Here is a 17,767-nt window from a genome sequence, read left to right on the forward strand (position 1 = left end):
TTTCTTTCTTTCTTTCTTTCTTTCTTTCTTTCTTTCTTTCTTTCTTTCTTTCTTTCTTTCTTTCTTTCTTTCTTTCTTTCTTTCTTTCTTTTCTCTCTCTTTCTTTCCCTATCTATCTATCTATCTATCTATCTATCTATCTATCTATCTATCTATCTATCTATCTATCGAGTTTCACACTCTGTCACCCAGGCTGGAGTGCAGTGGTGCAACCTTGGCTCACTGCAACCTCCACCTCCTGAGTTGAAGTAATTCTCCTGCCTCAGCCTCCCGAATAGCTGGGACTATAGGCATGCGCCACCACGCCCTGCTACTTTTTGTGTTTTTAGTAGAGACAGGGTTTTGCCATGTTGATCAGACTGGTCAGGAACTCCTGTCCTCAGGCAGTCTGCCCGCCTCAGCCTCCCAAAGTGCTGGGATTACAGGCATGAGCCTCTGCGCCCGGCCTGTTTATTTCTGTTTTAAAGGTTTTTTTTTATTTTTAATTTTTATGGGTACATAAAAGTTGTACGTATTTATGGGGTATATGTGATATTTTGATAGAATCATACAATATATAATGATTAAATCTCAGTAATTGGGATATATATCACCTGAAACACCTATCATTTCTTTGTCTTGGGAACATTCCAAATCTTCTCTTGTAGCTATTATGAAATATGCAATAATTTTTAACTATAGATGCTTCATCGTGCTACTGAACACTTTTTTATAGCCCTTTAAGTTACATTTTTTGATGAACTTTTTAAATTCATTAAAATTAACTGTTCACTAATTGCTCCTAAGACACACAGTCTTAATACATTTTACAGTCACTGAATTTGGGATTTGTCCTAATGACATCATACAACAATTACAGCTTTTTCCCCCCTCAGTGCTACCTAAAATGGTGGTGCAGCAATATAAATAATGATTTTTACATTTGATGAATTACTTATGTTTCAAAGTTTTGGAATCTGGGACTCAGTTTCAGTACTTGTGAAATAAGAGAACTGGACCATGAAATATGATAAATAAAAATAACTTTGTGTGGTAATGGATGCATTTTAGAAGAGTTAAGTTTCACTTGAATGAAAAAAATTATGAGTAGGTCTGTTGCTTGGAAAAGAGTGTATCCCATTGGCATTTGACAACCTATGTATTAATTGAATTAATCACTGCTAAAAATAAAACCTACTAAGGGTAGGTTATTATTTTACTTGTCACTTTAAGGAAAAATAGTTCAGACTCATCATCTGTCACCCATGTCAGTTAATTGTAGTGCTAAGTTTCATATTGCAATGAAAGTGTGATGGTTAAACATACAGTATTTTAATTTAATTCAGAGATGCCTCAATTGCAGGCAGTACTCCCTGTCTACTTCTCTTCCTGATCTTAGCCTGTCATCACAAATATCAAATCTAATAACTCTTTTTCCTCTTACTGCTTATTTGTTGATAGACTTATTGCTTTCAATATTTAACATTACTAGAATATTTAAGATTTTTAAATAACAAAATATGAGCTTTTTAAGCATCTAGTATCTTCATCTATAAATTTCAAGATTAATCTAAAAAAATATGATTGCATTAAATGCATTTATGACCATGAAATTGGAAGTTTGGACAGTTTATTTCTTATATATTCCTATAATTTTAAACTAGTATAGGTAGTTTTTCTCCTTAAATTTTTCATGTTCTAGACAGAGATGCTATAAATAAAAGTTGTAGAAGAATAATATCTTATTTAAAAATAATGATGAGCCTCTTAAATGACTGCAAATTCATTTAATTTTGACATTACATTGTATTGTATTTATGTTGATGGTTTGAGTGATCATTTAATATAAATTTGTTCTCAGAATCAATAAAGGAAATGGAGGAACTACTTATTCAAACTTAACAGTATCATTGCAAATCATAGTATGTACAACGTTCTTATTTACCTCTTAACAGTCTGCTTATTTTTCCTGCAATAAATGATCACAAAGGAAAACTATAATCAATTCATTGGATAACATGAACTCTTCTCTTCTTTACTGAGTATTTTGGGAAGAATCAAATCTACTTAAAATGTATAATTTGTGTTCAGTTTCTTCTCTTGCTAGGTGTAACATTAAGTTGTTTATTTGCTCTTTCTTTAAAAAGATAACTTTATTATAATTTTTAAATAAATACTCATTTTAATACATTTGAAAAATATAGACACTATAAGGGAAAAATGAAATATTCATTAGTTCCATTACTTCATATAACCACAGATAACATTTTGGTTCATTTTTTTTCATTACCTTTCCTAGGTGTACATGCCCATACATGTTCATAATATTATATTGCATATGTGTTTCTGTAATTTGATTTTGTAATATTCTTATATTTTACCTTGAACTTATCTCAAGTTTCTAAATTTTACTTTAAATATACTTTGAATATTTGCATAATATTTCATCATTGGTGACTTAGGTTTCTTCCATTTTTTTTGGTCTTGTAAGTGGATATAATTATGAGTGAGCATAAAAGCAGTGGAAAGAGTACAAACTTTGAAGTCAGACCCATGCAAGTTTCAGCTCTGAATATAGCTTTTTATGGATTTGTAACTTGATACTATTCAGTTTCTCCATTTATGAAATAGAGATAATGCTGGCCTTAAATTATTTAAATATTAGAATTATTATGGTAATGAAGCAGGGTATTTTCTTGACACCTTCAAGGGACTCAGGACAGGGGTGCCTCATTTACTCAGCCCGGCCCTCTCTACCACTTGCGGGAGGGAGTGTGTGAGCAAATGAGTGCCGGAAGCAGAGTGAACGCTTTGGGGTGCTGGCAGGAACAAACTCCATTTACTCGACTCACCATGCTCAACCCCTTGTGGGAGGAAGCAGGTAGGCAAGTGAATATGGAATCCAGTCAGCTGCTTTTGGGCACCAGCAGTAGCAAACTCTGTGTGGGCCCTGTGCAGCATCTAGGTGGGGGTGCCTATGACCCCCTGAAACCCCAGAGGGTGTGTTGCAGTGCTCTTTGAGCTCTGCCATCTGTGGATGGCTCAAGTGTTAACAGCTCAATGGGCCCTTCACTCTTTTGCATGAGGTGACTGCCCTCTGCCAGTGAGGGCAAAGGGCCAATGTGGCAGCCTTTTTGTATCCACAGTAATGGCTCCCAAGCTCTGGTCTGGTGTCCAGGAAAAATGAAGTCACATGAATGAATTGAAGGTTGGTAACTGTGGGGAATTTTATTGCCGATGAAAGTGGCTCTCAGTGGGAAGAGAAGCTGAAAAGGGCATAGGGCGGGTAGTAGTTGTGCCCTGAAGTCTGACCATCTCCAGCCAGATTCTTCTCCGAAGTTACACTGTCAAGGCTGTCCCTCTGAAGTCAAGCTGCTTCCCTCTGATGTCCAACTGTAGTCCCATTTACTGGCTGAGTCTGGGGATTTTATAAGCACAGGATAGGGCAGGGCAGGGCCGTGGGTGGTTTAGGAAAAGGCAACATTTGAGCAGGTAAACAGGGATAGAAGTTCTCACTTTGGGCCTCCATTTCAGGCTTTGCGACTGAGGGTGGGGTTTCGCTGCCCTTTCTGCCTAGAATTTCTCTGTCCCCATCCTTATCAGTAATAGCATTTTCATAGAACCCAGTTCACAGTAGGTACTAAATCACTATCAGTATCATTATGGTAAACGGTAGTGATTACTCTTTGATTATGTGGAATTCATTTACTGAATTCAGTCTTGGAATTTATGGTCCTTGCTTTGGATAAATTTTTACAAAATAGATACTAAGAAAAAAGTGGTTAAGATGTCGACATTTTAAAGACTTCACTCGTGCATCCAAATTGCTTTCCAGGATGTTTATGTCAATTCATGCTTCTAACAGCAGTATAAGAATGTGCTTTTTGCTGCATACCCTTGAGCACTGAATATTATTAAAAATTATACTGATTTACTTAACAGAAACTCTTGTTGTTTTAATTTTTATTTATTTGATCACCAGTGAAGTTAGTGATTATTTTTATGGCTATGGTTCTCTTCTGTGTATTGTATGATGTTGTCCATTATTTAATATTTTTCTTTCCAATTTATATGCGCTCTTTGTATTTTAAGGCTATTAATACATGGCTCTATTTCTAAAACTATTTTTAGCTTGGTATTTAATTTTACTTATAACATTTTTAAACATTCATTTTTTATAGAAGAGTCATTTCAAATATTATTTTCTTCATGCTGAATCTTATTTCAGCTGCCTTTACTCCCTGCAGCCCTTGTCAGACTAGCTTTCAGGACTCCTCATGTATCCCTCATTGCCTTCCCAACTCTGTCCTGAAATCACTGATGCAGGCTGACTTACCTGTTGTCTGCCTTTTGTAGACTCCTTTTATATTCCTAACGTGATCTCCTTGCTGTATTTCTTACTTTTTCCTTTGCACATTTTCTCTGAAGCCTGAGTAAAGCTCTAATACCTGATTAAGGCACAGTTTAGCACTTAATTGTTTTATTTTATAATTCTTTTTTTTTTTTTTTTTGCTAATTAGATTAGTCTTCCCAGCTGCATTGAAACTTACTTCAGAGCAGCGTTTATAGTTTGTACCTTTGTATGTCCCCAAATCTCCTAGCATAGGCGGGGAACATAATAAGCATTCAGTGAGTTAATTTTTGTAACTGCAGATAATTGCCTGATTCCCAGCACTCTCCCAAACACACAAATACACACACATTTATTTTTACCTAGCAACAGAGAAGTTAAGGGAAATGAACAGTAAAGGGTTTGGAACAAACATTTTGGAGTTTATTGCATTCTGTTTTCTCAGTTGTGCTCTGAGTTAGACAGATTACATATAGCCCAAGATATAGCCAGGAGACCACTTCGCTAATTGTAAAGAGCCAACAGACTTCACAAGGACGAAACTTCCAGTTTCTTATTTAAGGTGCCACAAAAGGTATTGGGCTACTACAGGCTCCAAGGTCTCCTCAGGATGGGCTTTGGCAGTGGAGCAGGTGAGTAGGAGGGGCATGTGTCCTCAGCCAGAATATAGATAGGACGCAGAATACTGATTGGGTGTGAAGGAGGACAGAACCATTAACTCTGTCTAGGAAATGTCCTTGAGCGTTCTCAGAGATTTAAGTTTTTGTTTGGAGACTTGGATAATTTGGTGATCAATTCTGAACTCTTTTCATTTTAATAAATAAAATATTAATTTCCTTTTTTTTTTCTTTTTCGAGACGGGGTCTCATCCTGTCACCCAGATTGAAGTGCAGTGGTGCGGTGACAACTCACTGCAGCCCGCCTTCCTGGGCTCAGGTGATGCTCCCACCTCAGCCTCCCAAATAGCTGGGACTACAGGCATGCGCCACCATGCCTGGCTCATTTTTTTTTTTTTTTTTTGTGGTATTTTTTGTAGAGGCAGGATTTCACCATGTTGCCATTCACCATGTTGCCAAGGCTGGTTTTGGACTCTTGGACTCAAGCAATCCACCTCACCTCCCATAGTGCTAGGATTATAGGCATGAGCCAGTTTGCTTTTTAAAATGTCATCGTATTAAAAAAAAGATGATATAATACCTAACCTGTTTTGGTTTTATTTCATGATTTCTCCTAAAGATTTATAGACAATGTCATTGAAAGAAAATGTTTTGCTTTTCTTTCTAAATTTTTTTTTACCAGGTATCTATTGCTATTTTCAGTTGTTTCTGTGAAATTTCTCATATATAATCAAAATGAGGTTTAGTAATTGGTGCTTTTTGTTTCTGTTAATTCTATCTGTATAACAAGTCATTGAAATCCATAGTGGCTTAAAATCACAATAACAATTTTATGATCTTTTTCAGTTTCTGGGGTCAGGAATTTGTGTAAGGTTTGGCTATTTGCTTCTGGGTTAGGGTATCTCCTGCATTTGCAGTCAGACAGTGACTAGAGTTGGAATAGCAAGTGGCTGAAGTAGCTGGGGCTAGTCAGACACCTCTCACTTTTCATATAACCTCAGAGTCTGGCCATGTGGTCCCTTCACATGGGCTAATTTGGACTTCCTCATAGCATGGCAGCCCCAAGGCAGTCAGACTGCTAATATATATGGCAGCTGAATATTTAAAGGGAGAATACTGTATTATAATGAGCAAGGTGAGAGCTGCATTGACTTTTATGATCCAGTCTCTGAAATCAGATAACTGCATTTATGCCATGGTCAGAAATTCAAGGTGAGGTAATACAGACTGCAAAGCTTGAGTGTCAGAGTTACATGTAAGAAACAACATGTGGAATGGGAAATATCATTGAGGTCATCTTAGGAGAATGTAATCTGCCACAGTCCATCCTCTAACCACACAACCACTTATATAGCGCTCCTACATGCAAAATACACTCATTTCTGCCCTCAAGCCCCCCAAGTCTCATTCCATTACTGCATGCAGTTTCAAGTTCAGCATTTTGTCTTCCAAATCAATTCCAGATGCAGATAAGACTCCTTGGCTAAGGCTTCTTGAATATTGAAAGCCTTTGAATTAGAGGTTCTTTGGAAAAACCTTTGAACTAAAGAGATAAGTCATCTACCTTTCGTACACTAAACATTCAATGGTGGGGCAAGCATAGGAAAATTCTATAGTTCTTTCTCTTCCAAAGAGGGAAAATGAGAGGCTGTTATATTCCATACTGAAACCCAGTTGGTCATCTTGCCATTTGCTGAAAGAGTAATCAGTCCATCTCCTGGGAATTGTTCTCTGTGGTGCTTGGCTCCTCCTGTTTGTTCTCTGGTTTCCATCTTCTGATTCATCATTATTTTTCCAAAAAAGACCTGTATTTGTAGCTGATAATTTCCTCTGCCTTTTTCTTGGGCATGGAAGTTTGGGTGTCCAGAGGTCACTTTTAATTTTCTGTTGTCTTTGTTTCCTTTCAGTTCCAGGTGTTAAAGCTTTAAAATTTTGAGGGTGTCTTATGCATCAATTTATAATCTACCCCATTAGCAAAAGCCATGCCCTTACATTTTTGAAATAATCACTTCTTTACCGGGGATTCCCTGTGAGGCTGTGGTGGGATAACACCCTGATGGTTTTGGTAGTTAGGTTGTTGAGCAGAGAAAGTCAGCTACATATGCCTTTAATATCTTTAGAAGGACTTTTATCTGTCTTAAAGGATGTGGAAGGCACCATAATACTGGTGTTAAAGGGTTTTTGTAGTCACACCCTTACTTTTACTTGTAAACCAAGTCTTTCTGACTATACCTGGTATTTTATTTTTCCCTTGAAACTCTTTCTTATTTTGAGACTGTTTTGTTCTGTGGAGTGACAGGGAATGCAAAATAGTTTTATTTTCAAACCCAGCAAGTTGCCTTTTTTTTTTTTTTTATGTATATAGTTCCTCTAAATTTTGCTGAATTTGAGGTTTCTTTTTAAACTCATCTATCTCTGTCCATGTGTTGTAAGATGCACAAGGGGCCAGGTGCAGTGGCTCACGCTTGTAATTCCAGCACTTTAGGAGGCCGAGTGGGGGCAGATCATGAGGTCAGGAGTTTGAGACTAGCCTGGCCAACATAGTGAAATCTTGTCTCTACTAAAAATACAAAAATTAGCTGGGCATGGTGGTGCGTGCCTGCAGTCCCAGCTACTTGGGAGGCCGAGGCAGGAGAATCGCCTGAAGCCAGGAGGCGGAGGTTGTGGTGAGCGGAGATCACACCACTGCATTCCAGCCTGGGCAACAGAAGGAAAAAAAAAAAAAAAGAAGCAAAAGGAAGCCAGTTGCTCCTTTCAATATTCTAATTGGAAATGTTCTTAGCTAGGTAGTTGGAGTTTTATTAGGTATATTTTCTATTTTCAACATCACTGTGAGCAATGGTATTGCTATTTTTTTTTCCCGGTATATAACAAGAATTTCTACCTTCCAATAACTTAATTATCATTTCTCTGAAGCCCACACAGTCATATTTCTTCAGGCCCATCAGCTTTCACTAACAATTTCTTGCAGGCCCTTCTCTCTTCCATCCGCTGTCCAGTTCCAAGGCCAATGCCACATGTTTTGAGTATTTTTTTTAATTATAGCACTCACTTCTGCTATCAAAGTATGTTCCAGTTATCTATTGCTTTTTAACAAATAACCATAAAACTTAGTAGCTTAAAACAACAAAACAATTTTATCACCTTTCAAGGTTTCTGTGGGTCAGGATTTTGGGCAGGGATCAATTGGGCGATTCTAGTTTAGGGTTTCTCGCACATTTACAGATGGTGTCTGCAGTTGGAACAGCGAGAGACTGAATCAGCTAGGTGGTGTCCAGGCATCTCTTTATTTGTGTAGTTTCAAGGTCTCTCTAGTTTTTCCACATTGGATGGTTTGGCCTTTCTACCAACATGGTGTACTATGGAGAGGCAGACTGCTAAAGTGGTAGTGAAAGGCTTCAAGAGCACATATTCTGGTGAGTAAGGTGGCGTTGAATCAAATTTCATGACTTGTCTTTCACACACCAAACATTTATTGGTTGTACGAGCATGGGAAATCATATAATATCACATTTGTCATAGACATAAGCTTATCAGGATTTAAGTAGAAAGAACTTAGACCCCACCTCTCAATGGGAGGAATCTCAAAGACAACATAAGAAGAACATTTCAAATGGGAGAGATTGTATTGGCCATCTGAGTCTGTTCTCATGCTGCTAATAAAGACATACCTGAGACTGGGTAATTTATAAAGAAAGAGGTTTAATGAACTCACAGTTCCACATGGCTGGGGAGGCCTCACAGTCATGGCAGAAGATGAAGGAGCAAAGGCACGTCTTACATGGTGGCAGAGCAAGACTTCATCTCTCTCTGTCACACACGCACACACAAAAGGAAAGGTAAGAGTAGAAGTTGTCATCATTTTAACTCATATGCAGTGAATTCCATGACCAATATTTTGTGCAGAAAATTTGTCTACTTCTTTGTCTTACTCACTATCATGAGAACAACCCAGGAAAACCCACCCCTATGATTCAGTTACCTCCCACTGGGTCCCTCCATGACACGTGGGGATTATGGGAGCTACAATTCAAGATGAGATTTGGTTTGGGACACAGCCAAACCATATCACCATCTTTGCAAAAATAAAAAAAAAATTAAAAAGAAATCATCCACACTTCTTTGAATCCAATCTTTACAGGTTAACTCCAAAGTTAATAGACTGTAGGTATAAATGTTGACACATACAGAACCTTTTATGTTAAAAAAAAAACCTTACACATATTTTTGTTTTCACCCTCAAATTTTGCTATGTAAACATCTAGTGAACTTCTATAGTAATTAGTGAATCAAATTTGAAGTTTTTCTCTGGCAAAGTCAAAATTATGACTGTGGGTGGCGCATGTTTTAACTTATATCAAGTTCTCAGACATGCGGAATTTTTAAGTGGCAGTAGTTTTAACTGGCCAGGTATAGAAACCTTGTGTTTTTATAAGAAAAGAGGAAAAATATCCCTTTAAAGTGAAGAAGAATTACGTCTCTTTCTAAAATCTAGCTTTGCATAAGTATTGACAGATTGTCCCAGTGATTCTCAAAATTCATCTTTTCAGATATCAAGAACCATATGGTTAAACTTCATAAAAATGAATAGTGAAAACTTCATTTAAGGCGACGAATGTGCAGCTGCCAGCATCTCCTTTCTTCTTGGCCACACGAGCTTGGCTAATCTTCTGTCACTACATATGTGGGCCACGTGTGCTTTGGAAAATGTTGGACGGTTTCGGATGTTTAGTCTGCATAGGCTGGATCCTGCTCACTGCATCTTATTACTCCGGTTTCCCCTTTGCTTTCAGCAGCAACACTATCCAGCTAGTTTTTGTGGGAGTGCCAGGTATGCAGCAACTTGTGAAAACCAAGGAGCAGAAAACTGCTACCTGCTTGAAACACAAAGGTATCTTCACAGGGCTGTCAGGAGACCATGTTCCCTGTAGCTCTCTTAAAGGAATTAAAGGTGATATAAAATGAATGGAAAATACCAGAATAAGTCATCACAGTTCACTGCAATTATTACTGTACCTAAGAAACCACCCCACTTTTTAGTAGTTGAACTGACCACTGATAAGAGTTATTCATCACAAAATTGAAGGCAATTTTTCTTTGTGAATTATTAAGTACAGTTTGAATGATTTTCTAAAATATAGGCAAAGCATGGTTATAATAGAATAAGTTAAGTTACAAATAGGATTGCTTATTTCATGTTGTAGCCCTAATTTTGCCTCAACCACTCACCCTCAGGTAAATTCCTCTGTGATACACAACAGGTCCTCAAGTAATGTCTTGTTCAGCATTGTTTTCTTCAGTAACTGATGAGAAAACAAATCGATTCCCAGCCGAGGCCCCTCTTTATATGGAGTCTGACTTTTTCCCAATGTCTGTGTGGGTTTCCTTTAGGTACTTCAATTTTCTCCTACATCCTAAAGATGTGCGCATTAGGTGAATTGGCATATCTGCATTGTCCCAGTCAGAATGAGTGTGGGTGTGTGAGTGCACTGTGTGAGGTAATGGTGTCCTGTCCAGAGTTATTTCCTGCCTTGCACCCTGAACTGCTGAGATAGGTTCTGGCCACCCAAAACCCTGAATTGGAATAGGTGGGTTGGAAAAATGAATGAATACAAATCATTGTCAAATCAAAGTTTATAACAATATAATCTACTAGACAAGGGAAGACAAGTACTTAATACAAGTTGGGAATACCTGGGTATTAGCCAGGCGTGGTGGTGCCATCCTGTAATCCCAGCTACTCAGGAGGCTGAGGCAGGAGAATCGCTTGAACCCAGGAGGTAGAGGTTGCAGTGAGCCGAGATTGCATTACTGCATTCCAGCCTAAGTGGCAGAGCAAGACTCCATCACACACACACGCACACACACACACACAGTAGAAGTTATTTTAACTCACAACGTTGTCACATTGTGCAGAAAATTTGTCTACTACCTTGAAATTCCCTTCGATAAAAAATTGGTAGTGTAATACTTATATATGCAATTAGGTGAAATATTGCTTTGGGCAGGTAAATAGTGGAGTTTCATAAATTTATCCTTTTTTTCTTTTTGAGACAAGGGTTTGCTCGTTGCCCTGTTTGGAGTGCGGTGGCGCAATCCCAGCTCACTGTAGCCTTGAACTCCTGGACTCAAGCAGTCATCCTTCCACTTCAGCCTTCCAAAGCACTGGGATTACAGGCATGAGCCACCATGCCCAGCAAATTTATCTTCTATTGAATGGTTGAATTTTTAATCCATATTTTAATATTTTAATTTTAATATTAATATTTTAATATTCTAATAGAAACATGAGGAGAAGCTCTGCCAGTGGAACTCTTAGGACTTCCGCACCACATGATAGTTAAATCAGTTTTTAACTGATTAGCTTGCCTTTCTGGAATGTGACCAGTACTTGATTGCTTTTTATTTTCTTACAATTTAATTTAGCCTGCTTAGTTTATGGATGATTTCAGCTGTTAAAAAATAAGAACCTAAATTGACACTAAGACTTGAAAGATGTAACCTATGATTAGGAGACTTTATTTTCCACTAAATACACTGCAAGGAAAGATACTCCGGTGTGTTTACTTGAACAATAGAAATGGCAACTGTGCCTGATAAATGTATCTAAATGTTTAAAATCATCATGTAAATCCGTGATGATTCTCAGGTTCCAATAATTTTAGTAAATCAACTTCACTGTTCAGATTATTTCCCAGTTGAATTATTCAGCGGTAGCTGGTAAACTCTTATCAGAATTACATGCTGCAAAATGATATGTCCTTTCAGCAGATGGGCTTAAAAATACAGAGAACACACACTAGTGGAATCCTGGTGGTCAGTGTTAGGAGGAATCAGAAAGAATAATGTAAGCAAAATGTAGATACTGTTTCACATTTTGAGTATCTTTTCCTCCTAACAGGTTCAAAGTTACTCAAATTTTAAGCAAGTGTATTCCAGAATGCGCAGGGAGAATACATAAAAGCAATGAGTCTGAGATGGATTTAATTGTCTTAGGTATTTCCAGAAGAACTCATTTTCACCTAAATTACTTGAATTTTTAGACGCAAGCATTTCAAGAATTGCTTTCATTTTTGTTATTCATAAATTTACTTCAGAAGGAAATGTATCCAAAGGTGTATTGCCTTTCTTTAAAACAAAACAAAACAAAACAAACATTCAGATAGGAATTAAACAGTCAGGCTCATGACTGAAGTTTCAGATGAAATCTTTATCTTCCAAAGTCTGCTTATGTAATTAGACTAAAATATAAATTTCTTACTGTGGCCTAAATTAGTACTTCTCAACCTTGCCTGCATATCAGAATTACAAGGAGAACTTTAAAGAATACTGGTGTCTGCCTTTTACTCTAGCAATTGTCATTTCATTGGTTTGGGATATGTCCTGGGTATCTGGATTTTTAAAAACGTCCTAGTTGATATTAATGTGCAGCACGATTTAAGAACCACTGGCCAAAAGCAACCATGCCTTCTGGCCACCATCTCCTTATTTGACATCATCATGTGTCCTCTTTATCATTAAAAAAAAAATTGTCAGCCTGGCATGGTGACTCATGCCTGTAATCCCAGCACTTTGGGAGGCTGAGGCGGGCAGATCATGAGGTCAGGAGATTGAGACCATCCTGGCTAACATGGTGAAACCCCCTCTCTACTAAAAATACAAGATATTATTAGAGCGTGGTGGCGGGTGCCTGTTGTCCCAGCTACTGGGGAGGCTGAGGCAGGAGAATGGCGTGAACCCGGGAGGTGGAGCTTGCAGTGAGCCGAGATGGCACCACTGCACTCCAGCCTGGGCAACAGAGCGAGACTCTGTCTCAAAAAAAAAAAAAAAAAAAAAAAATTGTCACCAGAATACTAAAGATTGTTCTTAACCAAGGAACTTTCCATTAGCAGTTTCTTCTGCTTGGGATCCTCTTCCTACAGGTCTTTACATGGCTGGCTGTTTCTCACCATTCAGGTGTCAGCTCCAAGGGCTCTGCTTTAAGCAGGCATTTTCTGAATTTCCTTGTCTAAAGCTTTGTTTTTCAAATATTATCACATTATTCTGTTTAAATTTTATTATCGCTTTTTTTTCTATTTGTTATTATCACATTCATTTGTTAGTGTTTGTTTTCCCACTAGTATATAAAGTCCATGAGAGAATATACCTGACATGCTGCTTCACCATCATGTATCCAATGTTTAAGCCTACCACATAGCAGTTGCTCAATAAATATTTTTTAAACAAATGAATAAAAATGCCAATTGAAAATGATTTCGGTAATATTCATAATTATATCTTATTTTTGCCAAAAAGTTACATGAGATCACATTTTAAAAATTTGAATAGAGACCTAGAATGAAATGAATGGAAATGTCAACAGGCAGAGAGAGGAAGTACACTTAGAAACGTGGTAGTCTCAATATGGAAAATTTAAGGGCAGTGATATTAAGGCTGTTACTACCACTTAAAGCTGTCACTCCAAAGCCATATTTTAGGTCTTACCAAAGTGTCCCATATTAGAAATCTTCATATACTTTCAGGTTAACATCTCTTATTTTAAGAACTCAAGTATCACCTCCCCCTCCACAAAGCCTTCTCTGAGCTCAGTCTCCAGGAAGTTTTATTTTCTATGTTGCATGTTTATCTCATGGCTTTTGCCATATTATGATTGTAGCGATGTAGCCACCAGTCTGTCTCCCTCACTAGCTTTTAGCCTCACTGGGAACAGGGATTGTGTCTAGAGTGCCAGGCCCATAACAGCCCCATAACAGGTACTAAGCAAGTGTTTATTGAATGAAAGCATAAAATAAATATTCCATGAGAATATTTATGAGAGAAAGCAAAGAAATATTCCATGAGAAGGATTAGGATTGCTAATTAAAATTATAAAATGGATTTGTCAGGAATGTAAGTGAGTTGAAGTAATTTTTAATAGAATAAAGCAATAAAAAGGGATGTACTAAGCCAATTGGAGGGGGAGGGCATGATGTTATGCACACTTAGGAAATTAAGAAAACACTGTTGGTGCCAATAAGTCTGTGCACTGGCTTCCAACAGATATGTGACTTGTCATTTGAATCAGGTTTTCATCACTCACTTGGGACTTTTTATACATTATTTACTGTTTTTGATAAACTTCTCAATAGCTGCTATTCAGATAGATGCATTTTCCAGTAACACCTGATATGCATTTTAAAATGTAGCTTTTAATTGATATTGATTGCCAGTAAACTCAATGAAAACTTTCATCAGTGTACTTTGAACTTCATTATTCTACCCAAAAGAAATTGCAGCAGTCCTTGGGCACGTAAATATTTAAAAATCTCTATGTAGAGGCCCTATTAGCTCCATGGGTACTTTTGTCATAATTTTAGCACTTAAATACTACTTAGGATTGCTCGTTCAGATTGTATCCTGCTTCAAAATCTCTATAGTACTACTATGCATAATTTTACCTGATAGTTAGATGACTAGGTCTTTCAAAAGGACACTCATGCAGTTGGAATGGACATATTTTTATTGTCTTTAAAAAATTACACAGATAATTAAACAGAGAAAGAAAAATTGATGTTCAGGACAGAAATTCTATTCAGGTTCCCAAAGTCCTTCTGAAATACACAGTATTGTCATAGCTTTGCTGCTGTAAGCCTGGAAACTGGTGTGCGCTTTTCCCTTGTGCTTTTATGAGGAAACTCTACCAATGTCACATTTCTAGGAAGGAAACAGCAAGCAAGGAAAGCAAAGTATTGATACCAGAGTTATAGCATCCAAAGTAGTTTTCCTTCTTTTAATTTGAATATCCTTTCTCACATATCTGGATATAGTTCTGTTCTGGCTTAAATGTTACTGCACAGAAATAAAGGTTTACAGAAGGTCATTCTGTGAACAGAGGTATGGAAAGTCTACACATGGCATTTCCTGTGAACAGATGGCATGGTACATTAGGAGAGCATAAGGTGGGATTTGTGTTATTGGCAGAGGGGGAAATGAACCTGAAAGGACAGGGCCAGGTCAAGGTGGTGGAAAGGCCTTTATTCTCTGCTGAGAAGTTTGAACCCTCTGTTGCCAGAGGGGGTCTTGATTAAAAAAATCAGCATAGTAACAATATGGAAGATTGATGGAGGAGAAAGGAAAGTGGTGCCAGGGAGCCTATCTTGTGATCATTTCAGTATTTAAAGTTAGATAAAAGCTAAGTCTGAATTTCAGTAGGAACAGAGGAAAGAAAAGGAGACAAGCTCCAGAGATCAAAATATACTCAAGAATCTTGAGTATATAATAACTAATTGGAAATAGGGGAGAGCAGAAGTGAGACACTGAGATTTTTAGCATGGATGACTAAGTAATGATACTGCTATTAACCAACACCAGAGAAACCAAAATAAGAGCTTTTTATTTGTGTGTGTGGCCATTGTCAACAAAAATATATATGCCCCAAATTGGAAGACTTCATTCTGTTCCCTGGGAATTATTGTGTTTTCCTATAGGAAAATAATTCTACTGAGATTTGTTCCTGTGGTGTTACTCAAAGATATAGTAGTAAGGGCCCAAGATTTAAGGTGAGATGACCTGAATTCAGTTTCTATCTATATATCTTTCAAACATTCACACATTGGGCTATTCCCAAAGCTGGGAAGTGAAGTTCCCAGCTCTGAACTTCACTTTTCTCATGTGTAAAGTAGGAATACTTTCTTATTGCTTATCCAGATGAACAAATGAAAGAGCCCTTGTAAAAATGTAAATGTGAGTTGTTAGATTTGTACAGACCATTAGGAGTTGGACCGTAAGAGAGGTTTTACCCCAGCACCATGGATCTCTTTGCCCTTGGACATGTTTTTAAGGTTCCTGGACTTTATTCTTTCATATTCTCTACTGGTGTTAAGTATCAATCATAAGGGGGCGGTTTGCATATGTTTTTCCAAACACAAGTATTTATGTAAAACAATTATTTTGATTCATTGGTTCTATACCGGTTACCTTTAAAACAAAACAGAAACATAGGTAGTTTAATTACTACATTGACATGCTGTTTGATAACATTATTTCATCTCTTTATTGGGTCATGAAAAAAAGTATAAGGATTTTCTTTATTCTTACGTTTTCTACTTTTACTATCTTTCTTCAGCTCAGTTGCAGCTCTGTTCTTGCTCAATCTAGGACTCATACCAGATTGAAGTAAATTAGAGGATGGAAAACAAAAACAAAACTCAGAGTACATTCCTGTCAGTTTTCACCCACTCCAAAGTAATCTCATGAAAGTAAAATTTTCAAAAACAAAAAGAATTGCTTCCATCCATCTTAAAGTCTAATTTAATCAGGTCTTGACAATGTATTTTACGTGACAATATTCAGATCTACCAAAGTGTAGAAATGAGATTTTTCATTTTTAGTCTTTTTTTTTCATTACTCTTTAGTTATTTTTGACACCACATTTCAAGAGAATTTCAGGCCCTGTCAGTCAGAACGGCAAGTGGAAACAACCACATTTTATATGTGAACCAAAGAAGAATAATGGATGTTTCATTCATTTTTTACAAAGATTAGCTTGTTTTATTGTTTTCTTACTATTTCCTCTTTTAAAAAAATATATTTTGATTAAAAATATAAATTGAATAATGATATTCCTGAGCTTTGCAATTTAAATCTTCCATGTGAAAGTGTATTTATTATGGAGCTGTAAAATAGACCAGTGTTTTTGTTTTTTTAATGAATTTTCAGACTTAATGCACATTCCTGTTTTCACTACCTAAATTTAATCATTCAGTGATATTTTCTGAGCTACTGCCTTATGATTAATAAACAGTGAAAGTCACCTTAAACTTGGTAGACAGATATTCTCCTCTCCCATTGAGACCATTGAGTTGGTTTTTGCTGAGTCCCTCCTTCCTGAGATTTCCCCCATTCTAATGCATGACTTTAGCTTGTCTTAAGGAATCCACCAATCTTTGCTTCTTTCCTTTTTAGCTGACATAAATCTCTCTGGCATGGATGGTTTCAGGACCACCTTTTGACCCCCCCTCGAAAGATACTTTTTATTCTTGAGATTCCGGTTGTACTGCCTAACCAAATATACTGCAGTTGTTTTTTTTTTCTAGAAATAACTTTTCCATAAAATTAATGGCATAGTGTTAATTATGTGTATCTGTGTGAATGAAAATATCCTCTAATGAGTCATTTCTAAAAAAGAAACATTGAGAATTCAGCTATGCCTTTATAATGAAAGAAAATAGTTATTTAAAATGTCAGATAATGATTTATCTGGATATTAGAATCATCCAGAGATTAATAGAATTAAATGTTCTTATCTAGTCTCTTGTTGTCACATAGACCTAATCTAATTTCCATTTTGGAGTAATTGTAGAAATTTTTGATTTAGTGAGGATTAATTCCTTACCTTTAAGAAATTTCTACTTACAGGTATATGATGATTTTAAGAACTGCAGACTTTTAAAAAGTAGAAAATGCTTGAAATTATATTGCAAATATTTATTATGTTAAATAACACTTTTGATATTGTCATTCATGTCATATAAATATTATTTATCACTAGGAAAATGCAGATTAAGGCCACAGTGAAATTCTGCTTTGGGAAACAGTTGGACAGTTCTTGACTATCTTAAACATAAAATTAGCATATTAGCAGTTTTACTCCTTGGTATTTACTCAAGAGTAATGAAAATATAAGCTGAGGCTGGGCACAGTGGCTCACACCTGTAATCCCAGCACTTTGGGAGGCCAAGACGGGTGGATCACTAGGTCAGGAGTTTGAGACCAGCCTGGCCAGTATGGTGAAACCTCATCTCTACTATAATGCAAAAATTAGCCAGGCGTGGTGGCAGGC

The 17,767-nt window shown here is 36.9% G+C and overlaps 1 protein-coding gene across 5 annotated transcripts in view; it reads left to right on the top strand.

The window, feature by feature from the left end:
- The window catches only part of BMPR1B (bone morphogenetic protein receptor type 1B), a 241,724-nt gene that overhangs the window by 61,436 nt on the left and 162,521 nt on the right, over window positions 1–17,767 (top strand). The window contains exon 1 of one of the 5 annotated variants that reach the window (XM_023193327.1): window positions 9,653–9,778. The exons of the other annotated variants lie outside the window; for them this stretch is intronic. The gene's annotated coding sequence lies outside the window, so the exon portion shown is untranslated. Of the gene's footprint in view, window positions 1–9,652; window positions 9,779–17,767 lie in introns of those variants that run through there. 5 annotated transcript variants of the gene reach the window in all.

The sequence above is a fragment of the Piliocolobus tephrosceles genome, chromosome 3 (assembly GCF_002776525.5).
Source record: "Piliocolobus tephrosceles isolate RC106 chromosome 3, ASM277652v3, whole genome shotgun sequence".
Lineage (NCBI taxonomy): Eukaryota > Metazoa > Chordata > Mammalia > Primates > Cercopithecidae > Piliocolobus > Piliocolobus tephrosceles.